At 35.2% G+C, this 16615-nt stretch overlaps 1 protein-coding gene across 2 annotated transcripts in view; it reads right to left on the bottom strand.

The window, feature by feature from the left end:
- Window positions 1-16615, bottom strand: part of LOC106878508 (short transient receptor potential channel 7) — a 651584-nt gene that overhangs the window by 258403 nt on the left and 376566 nt on the right. The gene's annotated exons all lie outside the window — the stretch shown is intronic.

The following is a 16615-nucleotide window of genomic DNA, read 5'->3' as shown; positions in this document are numbered from 1 at the left end:
GGATGGAAGCAATTTTTTTTTTCAATAAATGTAGAAAAATATATGCACGATCTATTTAGAAAAGTACTTTTTTTTGCTGTTTGGGTTTGCGGTAGTCCTCTCCTCATCAGATAATTCAAACTTATGATTCTGATTATTATTCATCCGCCGGGAAATAGTCCTGCTGTTTTATCCATTTTTAAATCTCGATTTCTGTACATTTTTAGATAGATTATCACAGACACAGCATTAATCCATTTAATATAGTACACATCAATACAGGCATTGTGGAATATGTATTAAAAGTATATTGTATCCTTCAAACTTTGTAACGCAGACAACTTTGAAGCCGTAGCAGAAACTCATTAGTGGTTTAGGAGGAAATATATACAGCAGTATTGTTAACAGAGCCGTTGATTATTAATACCTTTGCAGCTTGAACTGTTACTTCTGCTTCACTTGCTGCTGCTATCATTGATATTACAACTGCTACTATTAGTTAAGTTCCCTCTTTCCAGTAGTCAAAGTAAAAATGATTGCAGTAAAGCGGGTGAAAATCATTTTGTTTAAGGAAATATCTCTTCCACACGACTATTTATTAAAATGCGTAGTCGATGAATTAAACAGATTTGTTATACAGATATAGTCGCATACATACATACATGCACGCATGCATGCACAGGCTTATAAAATGTGTATTGTTGCATGTATATGTATGTATGTATGTATGTAACGTTTTCAGGTGGAATTCATTAAAATACTAGAAAGAGAAGCAGCGAGGTGAACTTATTACACACTATCGTGAATAAGTTAAAACCTGAATGACACGAGAGCAAAGAACAACAGCCAAACTACATACACGCACATACATGTATGCCTACATATGTGTGTACATACATACATACATACATACACACACACACATATATATATATATGTATATATATATACATACATATATATACATGCATACATATATGCATGCATTATTTGCGTATGCATATATGTGTACATATATGTGCGTATATATATATATATATATATATATACACACATAGGTATATACATATATGAATACTATAGGTATATGCTTCTGCATATATATGTATATAAATGCGCATATATATATATATATATATATATATATATATATATATATATATATATATATATATATATATAATATCATATGTGTTTAGTAGGCTACTCTCTTGACATTTAGCATGTATTAATATGTATTAATATATTCAATCATCAAAAGGTTTTTAAAAAATGTTCTTCGACATAAAGTTTCGAAATCTAGTGTTTCCATTTCCATTAGTGAGTATAGTTCCGAATTAGATATGCACGCACAGTACAAAGGTGCACACACACTCCCCCATAACAAATATAAAAATAATATAGATGAAAATAAAATTAAAATTTCAAACTTGTATTGATTTTTCCTTCAATTCACAAAGGCAGCTTGGTGAAAAATGTAGTGACAAATTTGAGACATCAAAATTGACGGCAAACGATCAATACGCAATGAACTTTTTCGATTATCATCTACCAATTGAAAATGTTTTATAAAATACAACGTTAGAAAACTTTAAAATTGCCATATCATGGATTAACTGTATGAGTTGGGGATTATCTAAGAGCAAGATAAATTGTGAAAAGTGCAAAACGGTTAATTGATTTTAAAAGAGTCATTTACTTATTTAAAAAAGGTAGCGAAAGGTCAAACTTAAAGTATTATCAACACGACGCAACGTTGCGATTGCTGAGTAGTTTCAGATTGTTGTAGATTCAGAGCGGGTGGTGTGCTGTGTACTTGAGAAAGACTCGTTGTTTCAGCCAACAGAACTGAAATTAAATTACCAACCCTATCTGACTCTAGTTTTCATATCCTCTGATGTTCCGTTTGTCAACGTGGAGGAGGGCCGAGAGTGTGACCGTATGTGCACGTGACTAAACATGCGCTTAAAACATTTAATGGAAACTTGGTACATGAGACCACGTAATACTCACTTGTTATGGTTTCTTTACCAGTTCTATTTAGGTTTGTAATATTTCTGTTGAGCAAACGTAGTTTTGTTTAAAGAGTAGAAAAGTGAATTAGTTGACTTATATGGCTCCTATGGTGGAGGCGCAATGGCCCAGTGGTTAGGGCAGCGGACTCGCGGTCATAGGATCGTGGTTTCGATTCCCAGACCGGGTGTTGTGAGTGTTTATTGAGCAAAAACACCTAAAGCTCCACGAGGCTCCGGCAGGGGATGGTGGCGAACCCTGCTGTACTCTTTCACCACAACTTTCTCTCACTCTTTCTTCCTATTACTGTTGTGACTGTATTTCAAAGGGTCAGCCTTGTCACGCTGAATATCCCCGAGAACTACGTTAAGAGTGCACGTGTCTGTGGAGTGCTCTGCCACTTGCACGTTAATTTCACGAGCAGGCTGTTCCGTTGATCGGATCAACTGGAACCCTCGACGTCGTAAGCGACGGAGTGCCAACAACATCATGGCTCCTACTTATATCTTATATATGTCACTGGGGGTCAAAACACTGTCACTCCAAATCACTCCGATCACGCCCATCCAATTACACACAGAGATAGCCTATGAGCGGTTGCAACACTTTGACCATTGATCTATTAGACAAAGCTAAGCAACAACTTACTAAGTAGACCCTTTATTCTTTTACACCTATTTGCTTCAATCATTAAATTTAGCGAGGTTGGAACACTTTCTTGAATGGTTTCAGTTGATTAAACCGCGCAACATTATCAGTTTAAATCTAGTGCTTATTTTATCGGTGTCAGACCAACTCAAAATGACACACACTCACACGCATAATATATATATATATATATATATATATATATATATGGACGCCGCGCGGGCTCGAAAGATAGACCGTTATGTAAACCTCCTCGAGAAAAGTTAAGACGCAGGCTGGAAAGCGGAGCATTTTCCAACCGAAGTTGAATGCAGAGGGTTTGTAGGACACAGTGTGAGACGACTGCTGTTATCGTTGGGCCTAACTCATCGTAAGGTAAAGACCACCATGTGTGATATCCAAACTACAGTGGAGAAGGCTAGCCACTGGATTTGGTTAAAAAGAGACGATGAGCGATGGCTAGAGAAATATTGAGCTTTATTTAATAACCAGTTGATCTAGCAGGCGAGGACTCATATCAGTGAGGGGGCCGGTGCACATTGATGCCGTCGAGAGGTAGGCCCCGAAACGGCGCGCATTTTCTCCTGATGACCCCATACACTTGGTGGCTTCCGGTATGCGAAGTTCTCGACTGGTAGCACTTGCATGTGCGAGTTGTTTGCAAGACATATATATATATATATATATATATATATATATATATATATATATATATATATATATATATATATATATATACACGCACGCACATACACACGCACGCACATACACACGCACACACACATGCGACAGGCCTCCACACGATTTCTTTCTGTGTACCAAAATTCTCTCCCCATGTATTAGTCATCCCTAGGCTATTGTAGAAGAAACTTGTCTAAGGTATTACGCAATGGCACTGAACCCGAAACCACTTAGTTGTGAAGCCAACATCTTAGCAATAAATCCAAAACTGAGTTTATATATAAGTTTTCAATATCGATCTCAGAACATTCATGTATTATTCATTCGAATCTATAATTATATTGATTCTATCGAATATTTTTATTCATTGAATACACAATTTCGTCAGAATTTATCATAATATTACACAATATAGACCAATGTATATATTAGATTGATAAAGATTTTGTCACACTGAAGGTGGGACTAGAATTTTCAAAGCTTCGATATTCATAGAATAAAATATCATACGGAAAATATGAAATTTAGCAATGGCGTTGGCTTAACACAAGTTTTTGTAAGAATTACGCTCGAAATTTGGTAAGAAGGAGTTGTTTAATGTAAACAGTTATCAATTACTTCAGAATATTAGATGGACATTTGTTGTTAGAACTGGTGGCTTACCGAGACTGGAATGCTGCAGTATATTCCTGGTATTTTAAAATTTGACTCCATTACAAAGTTTTAGAAGAATATTATTAAATGTTTGTGGTTTGTTTGCAATTGTATCTTACTTTATAGATTAATAATTCCGTCAATGAAAACATTTAGAATTACATATTATCCACAATCTCAAGGCGTTGCATTATGTATTATCTTTTACTTATTTCAGTCATTAGACTGCGGCCATGCTGTGTCGTTCTAGGGCGTTTTAGTCGAACAAATCGATAACGCGGTCACTTTTGTCGAACTAGTGACTTACGGGAGCCTAAACGAATCATTTGTTGACAAACTCAAACACAAACGCACATATACATACAGATTCCGTCAACCAAATTTATTCACAAAACATCAATCGGTCCGGGGCCATAGTAGAAGACACTTGCACAAGGGCGACTAAACTCGAAACCACGTGGTTTTAAATTGAGCTTCTTAACCAAACAGCCATGTCCGTGCCTTTATACATACATATATACATACGTACATATATACATAATACATACATACATGCATATATGCATGCATACATACACAAATACACGCATATGTGTGTGGTATTATTAAAACATTTCTTTTGTAGTATTGCTTGGATCAAAATCTTTTTTAAAAATTGAATATGCTTGTCGTTATGAAACTCTCACAGAGAATGAAAGCTGTTAAAGTGCGTATTAGAAATTGGCTTGAATAGAGCTTCGATTTAAAATTCACACCTAATTCTTGGCATGACTCTTATATCACGTCGACAGTCAAAGTAGTGGCAAGAAACATGAGGCCATTCTACTGTTCCAAAAACGGTTTCTAACACCTTAAGCTGAATTGTATTTGTACGAGAGCTAAAGCCACTTGAAAGTGGAGTGCTACTGACACATTTGGGCGATTATAGGTGGACTGTTCCCAGCCTGACCACTTGCTTCTATGTTTCACATGGGCAGTTTTCAGATGTTTCATTCTCTTTGCCATAGAATTAGCTTTACCAAATTTAGTGAATCGCATCCTTATTTCTTGCCTACTTCATAGACATACTGCAAATTCCATTGACAAATAATTTCCCTGTATAATAGCGTAATCGCATGATTGACCAAACCATCGCTGGTCACAATGCTTCGCTGGCTAGGCGAGCAAACTTCTCCCTCATCGAAAGCTTGTCCAACGCACGGTTATCCATTTACAGCTGAGTAAACTGGAGGAACTCGAATGAAGTGTTTTGCTCAAGAACACAATGTGCCGTTCGGTTCGGGAATCGTACCAATGATCAAGCGATCGTGAGTGCAATACCCTAACCACTAGGCCACGCTAAATTGCAAATAAACTCTTACATTTTAGCTTTTTTTTTCTGCACAAGATGATCTCGATCTCTTTAAATTCTGGATTGATATGCATCTTGTCTAATGATTTCATCATGCTGATATTTTTATCGAATTTTAATGACCATCTCATTTTATTCTCTGGTATTAGCGCCTTTATTGTTATCTCATTTACTACCTTTGTATTGCCGTTAATTCTTTTATCACTTCTTTTATTACCTTCTCCTCAAATTTCTTTCAAAGCCTCCAATAAATTGTCTTATTGGTATTCATTAATTGATATCATAATTATGCATGTATATAGAGAGCTTTTGTTAAAACTAAAGCTCGCACACACATACATTTCCCTCTCTGTATGTATGTAAGCATGTACGTATGTATGCATGTGCGCGCGAGCGTGTGTATGTGTCACACTGAAAACTTTGCGGTTACGATAAAGAGGACACAGTGTAACATCAATCGTTTGAGGACCAAAAAGTTCATCTTCATTATCACACTCAGCCCATCGATTACCGTTACAAGAGAGCTACATTAGACAGCTAGGTTATTTTAAAACTTCCCTCCACATATCTAAGCGAAAGACATTAGCTTGATGCCGTCCTATATTTTCTCTTGTCAAAGTCGTATTTCAGAAATATAGATTAAACGTAGGGATATTAATGAAACATTTCTCAAAAAGGTAAATGGAAATGAAACACGGTGTTCGACTAAGGTGTTGAAACACAAAAGTAGTCATAGCAACAGACTGGACCATCTTCATTGCAACCTGAAGAAGCACCTTAGAGACATTCAAGTATGAAGGTTGATCGTCTGTTTCGATTGGAAGATTTTAGTTCATAATGGGTTTATTCCACGTTAGACGATTTTATGGAACAAACAAATGGTGAATGAAGGTATGACTTTTGAGAGGCGCAGCGAGTAGGAGGAGATGCGAGTCATGGACATTATACATAAACCTGGATGCTCTACTAAGACGATTGTGTAACTCTATATCAGTATCTTTATCATAAAAAAAAAAGAACCAAGCAATTCTCATCCATCCCGAAGTTGCCATAATATCCATATTTTGCCCTTCCTTACAATTTTCGTTCCTGTGGTTGAAGTCTTCCCTGAAGGGTCACCGATGGAGGATGAAGCGGTTATCGAAGAAAACTCGCTAAATGAACTCCGGACCACTCATGGAAACGTGTTCCATGGTGCGTTCCAAGATGCTGGAAGTGCTATGTCGCTAAAGGTGAGAACTATTTCCAAGAAATGTCTGGTTGAATTGTAAATAATATTTTTAAAGTTCAGTTTTTCTTTAGACGCATCTCGTATAATATATTGGTTAAATTCATTCATTCACACAAGCATACATACATACTTATATGTGTATGTGTGTATGTAAATGTGTATGTATTTATGTATGTGTGTCTATAGTAACTATTATTGCTTTATAAAGAGTGCAGTCAGATTAATTCGGTTAAAACAACGTCTAGCGTGGTTTTATCGTACTCTGAAGTGAATATATGAATGTTAAGATATTACAGACGGTTGAAAATACACCGAATCATGAATGATGTTTTAATAAAACACAGAAAAAGTAAGATAGAAATTTAATCAATACTTACTACTCGAAAAATTTTAGATCATATGAAGGTTGAAATTAATATATATAATGCTTTTTAGATCATCTACCAGAAATATTGATCCACTAGCATTTTACCTGCAGATCAAAAATGTGTCAAGTGTTGTTCAAAAGGATATGAATCTACCTGCATCATGTTTACAGCACCATGATGCTGGTGTCATCAGTTTGGAGAAGTTTGTACGATATATCGCATCTTAGAAACGGAGGAATAAATTAGGATTATTGTTTCGCGAAGTGTTAGTAAAATTCTATCGCTACTGACGATGACAGACAGAGAAATCAATTAGAAGTCTGGGATACATTTGAGTGGACATAGAATTATAGGTGTTATAGGCGGACGTAATGCTATTGATCTTACCCGCTCGATCTACTCCACCTCCGACCGGTAACATCGGAGCATCTAAAGGCCATAGATTGAAACTACGGGAGTCGCTCGACCAGCTAGAAATGGCTTTTACACTTCTCTTGAAACATTCACTGTCATTAGAAGAAGAACACATGGGACGAAAGAGACGCGAAAAAAATTCTGAAACCGGGGTACTCCCCAGCAAAATGCCTTTGATCACATGTCTGCTCCATCAGGACTGACTTGAACCATAACAGTTGCAGCAATTACACCAGCGTTTCAACGAGAGATCCACAATGTGAAGGACTGACTTGCTAGAAATTAATACTAAACTCCCTCAAATCAAACTCATATATATTAAAGAGGTTCACAATGGACAACATAGTTCTGAATATAAAACCAAACAAATTATTCATGAATAAAACGCTTTCGATCATAGATCTGCTTCAAGTTGACCCAGGGTTAAACATGTTGAACACCTCCAATTTTCTGAGGTTTCGCAGACTTCAATAGGTATTGATTTACTTTATGTTTCATATGAATGTGTTAAACTGATTTCTGACATAGACAGGAAGTGTTACGATTGGGGGTAAGAATAGAGTTAACCCCAGAACATGACTACTAGTTTAATTTATCAAGTGTAGAAAGATGAAAGGCAAAGTTGTCTTCAACAGAATTCTAAATCCGAACGTAAACAGCGGTGGCCAAATGCAATAAACACTCTTTCACTGACGTATAAGTAATTCAGCCATTCCACCATCTCAGTTGGTTGAATTAACAAACGTCTATATGAGATGCTTTCTCGAGGCAATGCCGCAGATTTCTGGTTTTCTATAGTATATTTGCATAGTAAGATGTACAGAATGCTATTTTAAATTATTACTGTTTCCGAACGAAATTTTATTTTTCTTGTCGGTTACTTGCGGCATCAGTAACTTGTTAATCCTTGTTTTTATTTGTCAGTCGAGGCTAATTTTTTTCTAAACATACATTCACTAGCGGATACTTGCTACTGATAACGCTCAAAGAAGCAGATATCTAAATTTAGCAATTCCATCGCTGCTGTTAGACACTTGTTACCTGTGACTGATAAAATAGTATGTTTTATGTACGAGATGTTTTTTATACGAGATGCTTTCTTCAGACTAATACTGCAATGTTCAGACTTTATACAGTATATCCACGTTAAGTAAGATAAACAAAATCCCATTTTGAAATAATACTGCTTCTGTCGCCATTAACAAATTTTTATTTTGCATGCTGGCTAATCGAGACACCAGTGAATTGATAGTCACTGTTTTTGTATATCAGTAGAGGTAAAAATTTTCCAAAGCTGGAATTGCTAGCGAATACCTGCTACCGATGACGTTCAAAAGATCAGAAATCTAGATTTAGCGATTCAACCGCCGCTACTAGACGTTCTTCGTCTACTACTAATATATGTCTATGATTTTTAACACTGTACGTCTATACGAGATACCTTTTTCCGACAAATTCCTCAGATTTTTGGCTTTCTCATGTGTATTCAGGTTAGGTAACTTATGCAGAATGCTATTTCAACAGACGCTTATCCACCTCCCTAATGGATTAATTTAACATTGACTTTATAATTCAAAACGCTGTCCACCATGAAATGACGGTATATATATATATATATATATATATATATATATATATATATATATATTAATAGTTATCGCCAAGCCAACATGGCAGTCCCAAAATTAGGACGAAAGCTGCCGTGGACTGCCATGTTGGCTTGGCGATAACTATTAATTTCCAGTACCGCTGTCGTAGTCTCCTTTAGAGAGACTTAGAAATATTAATAACTCTATATATATATATATATATATATATATATATATATATATATATAGTCCATAAGAGAAATATAAATATATATATTTTGTTCAACGGTTCAATGTTTTATTAAATAAATACAAAATGAACAACACAACCACTATGAAAACACATAAACCGCTAGCCTGTCATTAAAATAGTTAATCTTGTCTAACGTCTGTTGTCTTTCTTGAAGATCTTTCATATAAAATTACAAACTTGTGTGTATAACTGAAGGCATACGACGCAGAGGAAACTTTAAAAGATTTATAGATGTTAAAAAATTCTTATTAGTTTTCTTGCTAAAATCAATGTATCAGGAATCTAATTAAATTTATATTACTAATATAGTTCACGTGTTACCCATATAACTGACTGAATGTTACTTCGTTTTATATTTAATGACCGATGAAGACATAAAGTAGATAAGGTGGAAGTTACGAAAATAATTCAAGTAGGCTGTGTGTATTATAATTAATGATTAGCAGATAATTGCAACAATATGTAAAAAGCGGGACTAATAAAAAGAGAAATAATCGATAAGTAGATAGACATATGAGTGTATTAACAACTTAATAGTATACATGGAAGTGCATACATTATTCATGTGTATATAAGTATATGTATACACACATATGCTTGTATGTATGTATGTATGTGTGTTTGTATATGTACACACGCGCGTGTGTACTCGAGTGTGCATGTGTGTGAGAATATGTATTGTATTTTCTTCATTTTAGTTTTCGAATTTTTCATCCATGTAAAGTCATGAGTTAACGTAGAAGCAATGTTCTTTCATTGGAATTTAGTGAATATCACATCGTTTGTGTACATACATAACTGTATGCATGCATATATAACAATGGTGTAATATATGGTTTTGTAAACACTTGTGAGCATATACATATGCAGACTCATAAGTGGTTGTAGGAATGGATGTCATATTGATATGAAGTTCTGTATGATTTGACTTACGTATAAGCATAGAAAACATACGTGTGCACGTTCATATGGATGAATATGTGATTTATATCTGTTGTTTTGAATGTTTTACATATTATGATAGTACCTTTGATAGCTTGTAGCTATAATCCACTTACAAGGCAAAGGTCGACCTTGAGGCTGGGAAGCAAACTTCTTACGACAGGGCCAACGTTACAACTTTCCTATATTAATAGACTGAACGACTTCGGGTAGGGGAAACTATTTAACTCGTCTATCTATCTATCTATCTATCTATCTATCTATCTATCTATCTATCTTTTTGTTTGTTTGTCCGTCAGTCTGTCTATTCAACTATGTAGCTCGTCTGTCTTTGTAACTGTTTCTCTCTATATAAACCTTTAAATGAAAATGGAATAAATATTTTCATGTGTTTTCCCTCTTATAAAAGCATAACAAATAATTAATTGGTGCTTTTAGTTTTAAGTGATTAATACATCACAGGAACAAAAGGCGTCTACTTCAGAGTTTCTTTGATTAAGATATAATACGATAGTCTGAGAGCTAAATGAATATTTAAAGATCTAGTATAAAAATATCACAGATGTCAATGAGTCTTCCAAAAATATAATGATTCTAAATAAAGTTCCCTTAATTGCGTGAATTTCCTTGAAGTATACAGAAATATTTGTTCATTATCGTCTCACACACACACACACACGTAAAGTCTTGCTGAAAATATCGCTTTTGCATTCACTCGATACACACGCGAACAAGTGCACACGCACTGACACTCACATAAGTGTATAAGGTGAGCTCAAACCAATAACGTTTTTTCTGCTACAATTGTCTACTGTATTTTCCTCACCTGAATCTTCTGATTTATGGCTTCGAACAATGGTACTTCTGTTTCAGCTTCTTTATTATCCATCCTGTAAATGGTGAAGATTCTAGACTATCTAGAATTCTTTTATATCATTTCTTTTTGTGCTCGTATGAAGAATTGTGCGAAAATGCTTGTATGGATGCTGAAATACATACCTACACGCACAATTCTTTGTGTAAACATTTCCAACTATATTTGCACATCCCTTAGATGTATGACAGACTATCATTGCTTAATGCATTCTGCTTCTAGGTCGTTCTCTGAGATTAAATGCTGAATTTCCCAGATGAGTAAGATGATCACACTACCAATACACACGATTTATCTATTGCTAATTATGTGGTTCTATGATCTACATAATTTACTACGTAGCGTCTATTCGAGTATGAAATTCTGTTTCTCAATATGAAGCACATTTGTATATTTTAGTCAGCCATTCATTTAACAAACTATGACAACAGTATTCTTGTTCTGACAATATCCGTTCAATTGAAATGTAAGAATTTAAATTAATCAAATAAGATTAATCATGAATTTGCATTAACTGTAAAAAAATATAAATATAATCGTTCTAAATATAAATGTAATCGGAAAAATATAAAATATAATATAGTAAGCCATTGACAAATACTATTCACTTTTGATATTGACACCTAATGGATATAAGAGATTAATTAGAGGAATATCAATTTTTTTACCTTATTTTATTTCTTTTATAAAGCTTTACAAGCTCAAATCAATTTCTCAGAATATTAAATGGGAATTTAATATTCTGTGAATAAAATAAACCATAAATAGTAAACCTGAATACCTAATGGTGCTGAATGTTTTCATTCAGGTAGATTTATAATGGTTAAACAATGTAACTCATATTATCTCTGACCCAGCCATATTAGAGTGAGATAATTACTTAAACTAATATATTGCACAATATTTGCGATGGAATGGGAAATATATAAAAACAATTATGGAAAATTGGTATTTAAGCTTATGATCTTCTCCTCCTCACTACAGGTGTAATTCTAATTAATTAAAATATTTCGGCTAAGTTGAGTAATGATGTGGGTACTCACTTAGGTATTTGATAGATAACCGCCTGAAAGGAGATGATACATGAGAAGGCATTATATTCTGACTTATTTAGTATGCTCACCACTCTTTTCTCCAGATTGAAATTATATGAGTTTCACATCACTTACCTGGAAAGAAAAAGAAAAGTATACTTTATTACAAGGTATTTAGACATACAGGTAAATCAAATATCAATAAACATATATACATATTTAGCAATACACAAACTGTCATATTAGCTAAAGTCATTGATGCTGTTGTATGACTTAACTTAAAACCCAGAATATTATTTTTTAACGATCACTATGTTGTCGATAGACACATTCTCACTCGAAACGCGTGTAAATTAAAGTGACAATTTCTGCCGCTATAAAATATACAGAAAATTTCTGACAAATATTGAGTTAGTGAGTTACTTTTGAAATAAGTGTTATTAGTAATAGTTTAGCTCCAGATCAGCCCTGACGACAACAAGCATCTCGCCATAAGACTTCTACCGTGGCTAATCTATCTTTCGGAAATAACGTTTATACGAAACGTGCACTTCATTTATTAATGTTATACTACGGGATTTGAGGGAGATTTGGAATCTGTTTTAGCATATCAAATAAACGTGTAAAGACCATCTTGTTGGTTGGTGCTTTTTTTAAATAGGTTTTAACACTGGCTTATGTGTAAAAATAAGAAGCACGATTTTAGAAATTAGGAAATACATTTGGCGGGAAGTTAGAGTCGATTAAATCGAGAGGTAACTAACTGGAACAGTATTTTAAAAACCCCATTAAATGCAAAATCGATCTGGTGGGATTTGAACTTGGAAACGTTCAACTGACACCACTAAACACTATAATGCATTATATATGACGCTCTACTAATTTTGGCAATCATTAAAAATAAGGTCAAAATTATTTCAAAAGTTTTCATTAAAATAACGCACTTCATTCTTCGTTTCACACTTAAAATTCGACAGCTGGCATTTGTCAAAATGTAAGTAATCATATTCAGATTTCTGTTGCCGAACATTAGAATTGCTAAACAAATTATTAATAATTATTAATTGGCGTCTCAGGTATTAATATTTATGCTGAATCGAGCCAAGCTCCCCAACCTCCACCAGACGACTTTATGTTATATATTGTTCTGACACAGGTATTTATTAGTTTAAGCTTAGTGAATAAACATTCTACTGAGGCTGGCATTCCATGTACCAATGCCAGACTTAATAGAACGAAATAATCTGGGGACATGAATAAAGATTGGGAACAATGTTTCCAGCTTGTAGTTGTATATATTGTTGAATAAATTTATGGACATGAGAGATGATTTCCCCAAGTTTCCACTATGTATCAGTTTTTCATGTCTATTATATCATTTGAAACTTATTTGATATTACCATCAGCATTTTAAACTTCTGCACGTTTTGGTCAAAAGATTTTCTTATATGGCCAGTAATTGCCAGTGGAATAAAAAATTACCCGAAATTTCTATTGCTTCTTCAAATCTTGTTTGACCCTCAATTACAGAATTGAAATCTGCATATATGTCATGATTTTTGCGTAGCTATCATCACTTGGCTGCTTTTCATTCTTAAATTTTCTTTTGGTTTCTCATATTTAGTTGTTTCATTTCAATTTGCAGACTCAAGAATCAAATTTATGAACCTGTCAACAGAATGTCTAAATGATCACAACGGTTCGATAGATTTTGATCTGCATTCCAATGTTATCTACTTCAATATCTGTAGTAGTCCCGTTGCTTGCAATTCCATGTCATTGATGTTATCATACGTAAGTCTACTGTACTTGCTGGAGGATATGAATATGTATCTGCAACAGAATAAGTTCTAAATAGCTCCTGTGACATCACTTGTAGCCTTTGATCTCATATTGAATTTCAGAAGAACATGAATAAATCTCAAAACAACTGCAATCGATGAGCACGCCGTGGACTTGTAAACGTACAACCAAAATTGGTCATCCAGCTGAAGGTTCATCCTATAGAGAATTGAAAACAGCTGAAGGAGCAGTTTACAGACCAGTAATAGATATTGAGCCTTCCAGGGGCCATGCTTTTATATAACATTACATTGTATCACCCGCTCTATCCTGTAAGTCGCAGCTGCTAATAGTGTGTGATGTATGTATATAACTGACTAGCATTGAATAAAAAGCGAGAAGCATATATATATATATGGTGAGAGGGATAACTTCCCTTGGCAAACAGGACACAGTCGTGTGTCGATAAGCCAGCTGGAGGAGATGTCCTCCTGGGGCTAAAAGCAACAGTAACATCCACCCCTAGGGGTCAGCCACACTTAAGTGGCAATATACTACACTTTATCGTGCAGTTACTGTTAATACTTCATTTAGAGAATTAACATTGCTTGTTTTCACCTTTTCGATATCAGTGAAGAATTTCACTGGAAAAGAAGATATAAGATTGCCAGGTTTTTGTCTCTCTCACCAAGGTCAGCAGCTATCGAACGCCGACGAAGGGAAATAACCCTGAAATCCGGATCCGTTCGTGCTGCAGATGTTGGTGAGAGGGATAACTTCCCTTGGCAAACAGGACACAGTCGTGTGTCGATAAGCCAGCTGGAGGAGATGTCCTCCTGGGGCTAAAAGCAACAGTAACATCCACCCCTAGGGGTCAGCCACACTTAAGTGGCAATATACTACACTTTATCGTGCAGTTACTGTTAATACTTCATTTAGAGAATTAACATTGCTTATATATATATACTTATAGATATAGGGTAAAAATTAATAATTAATTAATAATTAGTCATTTTACCAAGTAGTTCGGTGTGTTAAAAAACCATTATCGGTAAATATAAACATAATTAAAAATTTAGGGTTTAGCAAGTATTGCTTCACTACACACCGAAAATTAGAAATAGCAGCCAAAACTACTATTTCTAACTACTAACTACTAGAGAAATAGTATTGTTGGCTGCTATTTCTAATTTTCGGTGTGTGGTGAAACAATACGTTATATATATATATATATATATATATATATATATATATATTCAATAAGGAAAGCAAATAATTGAAGAAGACTGGCGGGAGATTTATCGAAAAGGCGAGAGAGAAAATGAGAGTGACACAGACAAAAACTGAGGAGTAGTGTAGTAGAGTAATGCAGGTGATTGTGGTGGCGGTGATATATCATTTTCACCAATATATGCTTGTATATTATAGCAGGTTTTGCTGTATATGTATTTACATGTGCATAACTACATATTCACGAATCTGTCAAAATACCATCACGAATATGTAAACATTCCTTCTTCTTCTTCTTCTTCTTCTTCTTCTTCTTCTTCTTCTTTATTATATTACTAGTGAACTCTACTGGTTCGAGACAAGCTCTACAGCCATGGATCTGCCGCCAGACAGACCTGTCTGAAACCGTTCTGCATACACTCGTCCAGTGTTCCAGCATTGCTGACTTGTGTAGCTTTGTCGAACAGCTGTTGACGTGTGTAGGATGGATCCTATTATCAGCCGAGTCCATCGTGAAGATCGCCCGGGCACCTTCTTTTGGCAGCGAGGGAAGGCAGTTTTCCTCTGCTGGTGGCTATAGCGAAATCGGTAGTGTGGTGGATGAGAATGAAAGGCCTTTTTTCTTCAGCCAAGCCTTCATAGAATTTTTCAAGTTCCACCTGAAAAGGAAACCGAGACTGGGGAGGGAAATGCTGACCCCGAATATTTTTCTCGGAGAATGTGGCGAGGATGGCCCGTGTGAATGGGCCTACTTTGAACATACGCTTGTAAGTCGGAAGAGTTGAGAAGTGAGGTGCCTGTCTGAGGTGCTCTAGGCGTCCGGAGTGACCAGAATGTGTGGGGATCCTTAGTTAACGCTGAGAAGAAATCCCCTTATTTAGGGCGATTTTGTTAAATTTTTGTTGTCATTTGTTATTGTTTTATTTTATTTTATACACGAATATTGTGCTAAGCTCCACTTGTCCCTTGTGTAGAATCGCCCCCTTTTTTGTGTTTAGCCATTCTGGCCAATAAGAAAAGACTATTATTACTATTATTATTTTGGTTTGGCTCAGGTTCAGTCTTATTCCTGGTAGGATTTATGTGGGTAGCGGGTTACTACCTGTGACCTTAGGTATCCACTAGTTTTCAATGATCTTTCAAGTGCCTTGAACCCACCTCGAAAACAGTAGATATGTCAGTCTCTTAACTTATTTTGAAGGAAATTTTAAATACCCACAGGAAATTGTAGATATTCCAGTCTTTGAGAGTTATTTTTCAGTTGTCCTGCTTGGTTGTATTAGTGTTGCTGTGTCTTCAGCTTCTATGTCTTCTGTGTCTTCTTCTTCTTCTTACTATTATTATTATGGCGATGAGCTAGCAGGAGCGTTAGCACGTCGAGCAAAATGCATTGTGTCATTTTGTTCGACTTTACATTCTGAAGTCGAATTCCGCCAAGGTCTACTGTATCTTTCATCCATTCGGGGGTCGATAAAATAAGTACAAGTCGAGTACTGGGGACAATATAATTGACTAGCCCCTTCCTCAGTAACAATACAAATAATTGTATTACTATAGTCGTTGCTGATATTA

Source organism: Octopus bimaculoides, chromosome 1 (assembly GCF_046866305.1).
Source record: "Octopus bimaculoides isolate indiv1 chromosome 1, ASM4686630v1, whole genome shotgun sequence".
NCBI lineage: Eukaryota > Metazoa > Mollusca > Cephalopoda > Octopoda > Octopodidae > Octopus > Octopus bimaculoides.
This window is presented reverse-complemented; position numbering and strand designations above follow the sequence as displayed.